The sequence below is a fragment of the Pygoscelis adeliae genome, unplaced genomic scaffold (assembly GCF_000699105.1).
Source record: "Pygoscelis adeliae isolate BGI_AS28 unplaced genomic scaffold, ASM69910v1 Scaffold140, whole genome shotgun sequence".
Taxonomy (NCBI): Eukaryota; Metazoa; Chordata; class Aves; order Sphenisciformes; family Spheniscidae; genus Pygoscelis; species Pygoscelis adeliae.
The window spans coordinates 719,420-730,356 of record NW_008824044.1 but is presented as its reverse complement, the minus strand read 5'-3'; the positions used below and the strand labels follow the sequence as shown (position 1 = coordinate 730,356).

At 37.6% G+C, this 10,937-nt stretch overlaps 1 protein-coding gene across 1 annotated transcript in view; it reads right to left on the bottom strand.

Moving 5' to 3' along the window:
- Nucleotides 1-10,937, bottom strand: part of DOK6 (docking protein 6) — a 288,055-nt gene that overhangs the window by 62,261 nt on the left and 214,857 nt on the right. The gene's annotated exons all lie outside the window — the stretch shown is intronic.

The following is a 10,937-nucleotide window of genomic DNA, read 5'->3' as shown; positions in this document are numbered from 1 at the left end:
GGAGAACAAGTCTTATGAGGAGCGGCTGAGGGAGCTGGGGTTGTTTAGCCTGGAGAAAAGGAGGCTGAGGGGAGACCTCATTGCTCTCTACAACTACCTGAAAGGAGGCTGTAGTGAGGTGGGTGTTGGTCTCTTCTCCCAAGTAACTAGCGATAGGATGAGAGGAAATGGCCTCAAGTTGCACCAGGGGAGGTTTAGATTGGATGTAAGGAAAAATTTCTTTACTGAAAGAGTGGTTAAAGATTGGACCAGGCTGCCCAGGGAAGTGGTTGAGTCCCCATCCCTGGAAGTATTTAAAAGATGGGTAGATGAGGCGCTTAGGGACATGGTTTAGTGGGCCTGGTGGTGTTGGGTTGACGGTTGGACTTGATGACCTTAGAGGTCTTTTCCAACCTTAATGATTCTATGATTCTATGTTCAGCCTAGAGAAGAGAAAGCTTCGGGGAGACCTTATTGCAGCCTTTCAGTACTTAAAGGAGGCTTATAAAAACGATGATGGCAAACTTTTTAGCAGGACCTGTTGTGACAGGACAAGGGGGAATGGATTTAAACTAAAGGGGGTTAGATTTAGACTAGATATAAGGAAGGAATTTTTTATGCTGAGTGTGGTGAAACACTGGCACAGGTTGCCCAGAGAGGTGGTGGAGGAGGTGCCCCATCCCTGGAAACATTCAAGGTCAGGCTGGACAGGGCTGTGAGCAAGCTGATCTAGTTGAAGATGTCCCTGCCCACGGCAGGGGAGTTTTACTAGATGACCTTTAGAGGTCCCTTCCAGCCCAAACTATTCTATAATTCTATGATTCTAATACCCTATGTAGTTTGATCTAGTTTTGATGCTATCCCTGCTTTGAACAGAAGATTAAGGGAGCTGGCCACCAGCAGTCCCTTCCCATGCCAATTTTTCTGATCCTATAGTCAATGGGTTTGAAAACCTGAGAGCTAATGAGATGGACTGTGCCAGTGCATTATCCTGACATTATTTTGCTTACTGTAGTAGCTGCATATCTTTATATACTATAGCTACTGCAGTAAGTGAAATAATGTAAAATCAACAGTACAGGGTCTGTACTACTGTCTTATATTTCTCCTGAACCAGATTCCTGCACAGCTGATAAATAGAAACTGTTAGCATGGCTGGCATCATATGGGATATCAGTGACGTAAGAACAAGAACCCAAGGCTGAGTGAAAAAAGGAACATAAACAATCCCTATCTGGACAGGCTTTGATTAATACATATCGAAAGACAGCTTGTACTTGGAAAAATGCCCACATTTCAGATATTGGTTTTTTAGATACTAAGTATCTGTTGTCTTCAGTCTGAACATAATCAGAGAGATTATTATAGATAATTTTCATGTTAAAACATCTGTCAACTTTATAAAAAAAGAACGGAAGCAGAGAAAAAAAGCAAAATTAAGACAAAGGGTGAACTTCACCTAATTTTTTCCTACTAACAGGTACCTGATGAGCCAAAGCACAAAAAGCAGAGGAGGGATTTACAGAGTAACTTTAGGACTATTATGAGAATTTTTGGTCCCCTCTCAGATTATTACTTTTTTATAATTCTCTTATTCTCTGAAAAGTACTGTGCCCCTCTGTAAATCATTGATAAAGAAGTTTCTTATTAATCAGAGACAAAGCCTTAACTATTCCCTTGGGTGATATAAAGAACTCCTGAACAGAGTTGCTGAAACAGAGGAAGGCCTTGCTTGACAAGAGACACAAAATGATACTATAGTTCAAAAGACTGATGAAAACCATGTGAAAAATAAATTTTTCAGAAGTTAATTCTTCTGTGAATAAGTAATTGACTGTGATTCAGGATTTGTTTTGTTGTTGTTTTGTTGCTGTGCTATTCCCAGCGTACAGCTGATTGCTCTATGACCTTGGGCAATTCATACGCAGCTGAGTTTGGCCTTAATCTTTCTGTGCCTCATTTTACTCATTAGTGTAATTATTATAGTAATACCTGTCTCCTGAGAGCATCGGGTGGCTTCATCAACTATTATTTTTGCTAATAATAATGAGCTCTATAGGTTACTTTAGTTTACAAGAAATAGTTTTCTCAAAATAGCAGATATGAGATTAATAATAAATGAAGCCCATTGGAGAACTGGCTTGAGAATTATTTTTCTAGTAATACTTAAGTCAACATAACCTGCTCCTCTGTTAAGAGGGTTTGATGACATAAACCTACCAGCACAGTTATGCAAGCAAGTTGTTTTAAATGTACACAATGCCAAAGAAAACTTCCCTTCCATATTAAATGCTTCTCAGAGTTTAGTTAAGGGGAGGGCTGGGAATAGCCGAATAGGGTTCAGTCAGGCATGCAACAACTACCATATAATTACAGCAACAATTCCTAATTTATCACTCATATCACCCACAGCTTTTAGCAAATAAGACTGTCAATCAAATAATCAATTTTGTTTAGGGAAAGTTCTTTGGCTTTTCACTTTCTGCATTTTCTGGAAACAAATATGAATTTCAATTTGACAGTGTCTCTCCAACTACTTTGATAGCTCTGTAAACATGCAATATTCTGCAAAGTACAAGAAAAGAAAAAAAAAAAAAACCAACAAATGTACTTATATCACCAACCTGCAAATCCACTTATATTCAAATGCAACTTTGTAAAGTTGAAATAAATGATACCTGACTTCTAAGAAATATGTACCTAGCTCTTTAATGTAGATGGGTGGCTACACGGATTTTTAAAGCGCCTACGTGCTAAATTCTCAGGAGGGTTTGCATCTTCAGATATCTTACTATGGAAACATCTTTGCTTTGTTGCATTTAAACAAACTAACCAGACCCTAGCTGCTTAAATCAAAATGTTCACAATACAACATACTTGCATGCAAACATATAAATGAGGTGAACAGAACAGGGAAAACAGTGTTCATAGGATTCATGTATGCAGCTTTAGGATGGATTCATAGGATGGAGCAGGCTCCTGGCAGAGAATAAACTGTACTCTCTCTGTTATAAGACACCTCTGTGAAGCTTTTATTACAAGTTTTGGTTCAGCTTCTACTTTATATTAGGAGGAAGGCAGATTTCAATCTGAGTTTTAGGTAGCACAATGAACAGAAAGCTAGAAGAAGATTATAACATTATACAAAATATTCCAGAAATTTTTAAGAAGGAAAGAATGAGAGGTTAGGAAAGAGGTTAGAAAGAATCCTAGGTTAGGATATGCATCCATGTGTTGAGGTATGTGGGTTTTAGTCCCTAGGAGAGGGTCTTTTTGCATTCAAGATCATCCAGCCCAATGGTTAGGGAGAAGAGAGTTTTCAAAATTGTGTCAGGCAAGGGAGGAATTGAATTTTTCCTACCATGCTCTGAATGAGAGCCCTCATGACTACTACCACTTCAAAAACATTCAAAACTCCAGTGCAAGCTCTAGTGAATAGTTTTCAAATAGCAAAATGGCATTTAAATTACATCACCAACTACCAAAATATTTGGTACACTCTTATGCAAGGACTTGCCAGCTCTGCTCTCTCACCTACCCACAGCACTTACCTACGCACTCCACAAAACTTTATGCTGTCTGCAAAGTTTCTGACATGATGAATAGTTCTGTTCCCCCACAAGCAGCTGCACTAACCCTTTGTTACCATAGTAAAGACTTTCCCTGTACTGCTGTTTCATTCAAAGACACAGTAAACATCCAGCAACAACCACCACCTGCAGCATCCCCCAAGCATCCCCCAAAGAAGCAGGGTTTTACATTTCATCCTCTCACTGCCTGCAAGGTACCCTACAGGAGACAGTAAACTCCTGCAGCTGATGGAGGAAGAGGTGGGTAAAAAAGGTGTTGACTTGGCAAGAAAGAAATAGGCAGTGGCCGTGGAATTTCAGATTTCATGGCAGGATGAAGTATTTTCTTTTAGGAAATGAATAGCACCTGCTGCATATTTTTTTGAATGCTGCTGCAATATTTGAATGTCTGTTATTGGATATGAGTAATAGTCTGTCATGGTTTAACCTCAGTTGGCAACTGAGCACCACACAGCCCCTTGCTCACTCCCCCCACACCCCAGTGGGATGGGGGAGAGAACTGGAAAAGCACAAGTGAGAAAACTCATGGGTTGAGATAAAAACAGTTTAATAATTGAAATAGAATAAAATACTAGTACTACTAGTACTAGTAATAATAATAATAATACACAAAGCAAGGGATGCACAATGCAATTGCTCACCACCTGCTGACCGATGCCCAGCCAGTCCCTGAGCAGCAGCCCCCCGGCCAGCTTTCCCCAGTTTATGTACTGAGCATGATGTCATATGGTATGGAATGTCCCTTGGGCCAGTTTGGGTCAGTCAAAGTGTCCTGGCTGTGCCCCCTCCCAGCTTCTTGTGCACCTCCAGCCTTCTCAGTCGGTAGAGCATGGGAAGCTGAAAAGTCCTTGACTAGTGTAAGCACTACTTAGTAACAACTAAAACATCGGTGTGTTATCAACATTATTCTCATCATAAATCCAAAACACAGCATTGTACCAGCTACTAGGAAGAAAAACAACTCTATCCCAGCTGAAACCAGGACATAGTCCCTGAAAAAATGCCGATGAAATAAGTCTACATTCAAGAAAATATTTTCTTTTGAATAAAATTAAGAAATAAAACAGCTCCAGTCGGAGGAATTATTAACTGCCGCTGAAACCAAGTCTGAATTTTCACAACCACCCTACTTTCTCCTGAAGTGGTGAATGTCAGGAATAGACTTGTGACCCAAATCTAGGATTTACTTCATCGAAGTACATACAGTTTTCTGAGCCCAGGGACTAACAAAGAGCTTGGCAAAATTCTTTAAAAAATTCTCAGAGAATAATCAGAGTCAGTAAAAATGTCATTATATGCTTAATGAACCAAGAACCGTATGGGAAATTACTGATACTTATGGGAACTGGGTTAACAAAACTCAAACCTAAAAGTACACAGATTCTGACTTAGGGGAAAAGAAAAAGAAGTCAGCATTCTTGTTTTTATTGTTAATCTTGGCAGTATTTACAGCTCGTCATGGCTTGCCAGTGGATAGATTGATCCTGCAGTGGAACACTCCCCATTTTCTATTATGGGTTTCCACCGCAAAGAAGAGTGAGCATTACTTGTCTAGAAGTTCTCTCCTGCCAAAAGCACTGCAAGGCTATTTCAGCATTAACCTGTAACTTTCAAAGACCTCTAGAAGCAGTAATCAAAATAAGTTTCACAACACCTGTGTGAACCAAGTAAACAATTCACCAGCTATGTATTGCAATTAAGCAGCTGGCTTTTTACAGGGTTATAAAGTTTCTAAACAAACATTATACAGAAACATCATACAATAGTTTCAGACTGGAAATACAGAACAATATTGAGCTAAGTATTTGCATGAATGACTGACCTGAGGCTATACTTCAGCTTACATAAAGTACATGAGTTCATGAATGATCATACGTATTCAGAACCTCAGTACTTGAGCTTATACATAACTTTGAAACAGAAGAAAATGTACTGAAAGACCAGTGTGTCATGACATGGGATCATCTATGGATGAACTCTGGAATTTTCTTCTCCATTTTCTCCTCCAGTTATTGACTCAACCCAAATGCACTTAGGCAGAATTACAACATAGAAGAGCTTTGTCATATTAAGTAAATTGCAGTGCTGAAATGGAGCCCAAGAGACATATATTTTAACTAAATATTTTATATAATCTTTGGGTCGGCAGCCTCCACTAGTGTCTCTCTGAATTTCTCATACTTCACAAGTTGAAAATAATAGTTATACCATTGCACAAAGACATAAATAACAACCATAAACCAGACAAAGCTCTGAAGATGCATTGGCAAAGGTAGGATACTTCAAATTGAAACCATCATTTTAAAATGAAAATTTAGAATGTTTGATGTGTTTGTTGATGATATTCGATCCTGAAATGTTTCAATGAGTATGTGTTTGGGTTGTGATCAGGTTAAAAATACATGAAGAAATACATAGTACAAACTTGTTTACAGAGCAAAGCTAAATTAAAAGTTCACTATGAAACTAATGGTGTTATTTTCTCCAGCCTCAGAGGTGTTTTTTTTTCTTTTCTGATTATAAGACAATTTACATTGATATTCTTCATTCTATTTACATTCTTATTAATACCATGCCGGACAACCCTGTCATTTATATTTTTCCTCAGACTAGTCCTATGAAATACTGTTAACCTCCTGTTCCAGATAAGAAAGAGAAAGATTAAATGACTCGCAGGCCTTTTTCTTAGCCACCTTCCTCTTCAACCTCTCCTTAAGCCCAGTTCCATTGCCTGATATTTGTCTTCTTTGGCACATTCATTATTTCCCTCCTAATAACTTTAAAAAAAATGTATAAACTCATTGATATTATCTTTTTTAAATGACAGAAAGCTATCATGATGACTCATTCACTTATATTAAGTTGAATATTAGAGACAAGACTTGTAAATAATGAGAATGGAAGAGAAATACAGATACAGTGTTTCATAAAGGTGTTTATCTTCTGGTAAATGTTACAAGGATTACAATCTAAAATGACATTATTTTTACAGCTCTGCTGTCTAAAGCAAAACAAATGTCATAGAATATTTCCTATGATAATAAGTTATGAAACTTGCACCATTATCATTTCTTCATGCATTTATACTTCAGTCTTACTGATGTTTGATTAACTTCAGCTGGTTAACATCAACTTTAGTGCTATCTTATTTAGAATTATTGTTTTACACATTATAAATTTTTATTCTTTTGAGATTACATAATAGGTTTTTACTGGCAGCTCTCGAAAGAAGTGACTTATAGGGTTACAAAGGTACGACTACTTCCTTAGCATGCCTCCCTCATATGGGCAGTCATAACATGAAAAATCTACAGCTCCTAACCCCCCATTTTATACACTCAAACAACAGTGGGTGCAGAAGTTACATCAGGAGTGTTTTCAGTGGAGGCTGAGTGGCAGAAGATCAAAGCTGGCATTGGGGAAGAATATCAGGTCTTAAATTCCAATGCCATGTGACAGTAAGCATATTGTCATCCTGGTGTAGAGGTTAGATAGACACGTGCTGCTGAGAACAACTGTGTTCATATACTGATGTGTGAAAATTATCTTCACTGAGATTCTTTAAAAAGATCACCAAAACCAGCATCATCTACTGGATGGAGTAGGATACTCAGCATTCACAGAGGGCAAATTATTCTCTTTCCTTCTGTCCTCGCGATAGGATAACTGGGAAGATCTGATTGTTCACTGGTGCCTCTGTAAACCAATTCAGCTTAGTAACCCTGCAGATTCCTCTTCCTTTTAGCTAGGCTTTTTTTTTTTTTTTTTTTTCCCCCAAATTAGCAAACTGAATTGACTCCCTGAGTCAGATAAGCACCTGAGCTAACAGAAGGGAAGTGGAAGGAGCTTGCAGACCAGCCTGGGGACAGGGTAGGTGTGGAAGAGCTGCTGTTAGACACTCAGATGTGCATCTTCCATGCTCAACATTAGACTACAGTTAGTGGGGATACATGCTATTCTTGGGGCTATCACTTTTTTTTTTCTTTTTTTTTTTTTTGCAATTCCAGGACTGCCAATCCAACCAGATTTCTAAATGTTATGTATAAAAACAAAAGGGGTGTTGGTGTTGTGTATGTGTATGCAAGAGAAGAGGTGTGTAAGAATACAGACTATTCCGATGATAAAACCAGAGTTGACGACACTTCCATATAGAAGCATAGATAAAATATAGCACTAGATAAAATCTTGTAAATAGAAAACAAGTCATTGTTCATTTTAATTTGTTGTGTTGATACTGTAAAACCACTAACAAAACACTCCCATATTACCATGTCCCCTCAAAAAACCACCCACAAACAAAAATTATCATCTGTATTACACTGATCCATTAAAAAAGCAAAGACTGAAAAAAGTGAATATACAGATAACAATTTCCCTGAAAAGGATTTCAATTTAATTACTTGCATTGGCCCAAATTTGCTATTGTCCCAAACAAAGTGAACATAAACCACTATCACTTTGCCAATTCAATGTTTCAAACTCAATCAAGAAGACTGCCTAAGCTAAATTAGATCATTGTCTGCTTTGCCATAGTATCTGAATAAAATCCAGTCTGCTTTGATCACAGTAAAACCAACAAACTCGAAACCACACCTATACCAGGGACTATTGGTACCATATTTCAGGTCCTTCTTCCAGTGTTATAATTTGAAAGGGAAATGGGCAGAAGACAAAAGTGAGCACGATTGCCTACTTAAACTGACTGGGCTTCCCCTGCTTGTGATGACAACGAGGCAGACTTGGTACTGTATTAGCTGCCACAGAACAATTTTGTTTCTGGTCCATGCCCTTTCGAAGGTAACAGGAAGAATTATTTTCCTTCTCATATTTCTCTCTTATTAAAGTAGTTATCCGGCATGTTACCTGGCTTGAGCAATGGATTCTTAGCATAAAAATGAATTTATTGCTTAGTATTCTGAAGCAGCATTTTTGTGTGCAGAGACCTCCATAAATGGAGTAAATGTGGCTTGTGGTTGCCTGCAATACCTTTATCTGGTAAGTCTCTGGCAGCAGTAACTAATTTTACCTTTTTTCTTCTGCCAGAATTTGTTCCTGGTTTTTTGTGTGTTTTGTGTCTTTTTGCTTTTTTTATCAGTAAGATGATGCACTTTGTATATTCATTATGAGAACTAACCATAATCTATATATTCAAGGTTGCTTTGGTAAAAAATGCACTTTGATTTCCTTTACAAGCTGTATTCACTTTTTTTAATACTGGATTATAAACTATTATAATCTAGAAAAAATTAAACGAAACTTCACTGTATTAATTACTTAAAATATTTTAACATTTAGGACACAACACACAAATATTCAAGAATCTTTTCTAATATAAAACTTCTAATAACCGGAAGGAAGAAGTAAAGATGAATTACCGTTACATTTTTTCCCTTTTTCTGATTTGTATAATAATGGATATACCATTAAGCTTTCTTTACTTTTAAAAATTTCTTTCATTTTCACCTTGACAAAAAAAAAAAAAAAATTAATTCTATACTATTAAACGAGATGTTCATTACAGAAAGGATCAGGAAAGAGCAAAAAACCCCAAGTATAGATCTATAGACACAAAGGATCAAAGCTCAAGCTTTGGGAAGACCTAAAAGACATTTATGGCCTTTACATCCCTGATTTAAAAATATACTCTTGCTTATATTTCAATTTCAGATCTTATGGAAAAAATATACATAAGCATTTGGTGAGACTGTTGGATTTAGATATCGGAGAAGCAATTATACTTGATAAAAGTTAAATAACATACACTTAGTCTATTTAATAACTTCAGATTTTGTTTCTAATATGAATACAACTCAAACGCTGCAGATGACACAGATGACCCCTTAAATGTTCAGCACCCCATCAGTCAGGAGCAGCAGAGCTTCCAAAACTAAACCAACATTAGCTTACTAGTTGAAGTATAAAATAAACAGATTTTTCAGCCTCTTTTACACAGCCCACAGCTTCTATGCAGCCTACAGCAGGCCTCTACCAATCTTCCTCTGCAGATCACAGCGCAGCCTCATCCAGGAGCCAAGTACATGAAACACTGCATGGCTGATGAGTCATTTCTATTTCTCAGCCTCCTCTCAGAGCTTGATGTTGCGTACCATATGGCCATAGCCTTCATAAATGAGGTTTCAAGGAAGTCATCTGATGGCAGAATGGAAACGGCTTTGCTAAGCAACAAAGCTGCTAATGGATAGGTGGAAGACCTGAAAGTGGTGGTTGCATGAAAGGAAAATCCTGTATAATCCTGTTCTAAACACTTATTATGGCAGCATGAAAATGCTCTAATTTCTTTTACCGGTGTAGACACTTTAAAAGCAAACATATTTATAATGATGCTTTTTTCCTGATTTTGGACTAGTATTCAATGACTTTCTGCCCAGCAGAATGCAGTTGTTTTTTGCCAGCAGATGCTGGCAAATACTTCAGATGCTCTTCCATTTTGTTTATCATCTTGTCTTGTAGTTTCCAGCAATTGCTCCTGTGTCCCTAATCTTATCTTAATCTTGATTGTGAACTCTCCTTTTTCTGCTTTTTCTGTCCAAATTTCGTGCATCTCAACTATTGTGCAAATGATCCTACTTTGTCTAGTTCTATTGAAAAACTCATCCACCTTTCTTCATAAACCACCAAAAAAGTCACTTTTTATGGCTTCCTGTCTCAGATCTTACCTAGAAACATGCAGAGTCTGAGGGGAGCATTCAACATAACAGACTTTTGACATGGAAATTGAAGTATTTTTCTTTTTTTTTTTTTTTTCCCAGTAAATAGAAGAAGATAGACTTATATGGGGAGTAATTAGGAGGAGTTGAACATTGGGGTTTTGAGTTGCCCTTTGCAAGAACCTTTCTCTCAGGAGTGTGAGCAAAATATTTTGACAGTGATGGAGTGTGTGGGGAGAGGATCATATAAGTCATGTTTGCATGACTGTAGGCACATACATGGTAGGCAAGGGAAGGAAGGAAGGAAGGAAGGAGGGAAGGAAGGAAGGAAGGAAGGAAGGAAGGAAGGAAGGAAGGAACGAAGGACCACTGGAAATGGTGCAATTAATCTCAAATTTCTTTCTAGGGACAAAGATACATGGAGAATCATGGTCATCTGAGAAGAAAAGCATGCAGACCAGGTTCCCTGGCCTCCCCATGTCTTTCTTCTCTGGTGGATATAAAGGTAGCTTCAAACCACAGTTGAAAGTTAGCTTTCCAGAATGATCGTTTAAGACCATCTCTACTTCTAAGCATACAGGGAACACTCTTTTTTCTTTCTGTCTTAAAAAACTCCAAACTTTTCAGTAGTCGCTTAAAGATAACTTGTGCAAACTGGAAATTCTGAACTTAAAATTAAAAAATAGCTCTTTTTGAACTC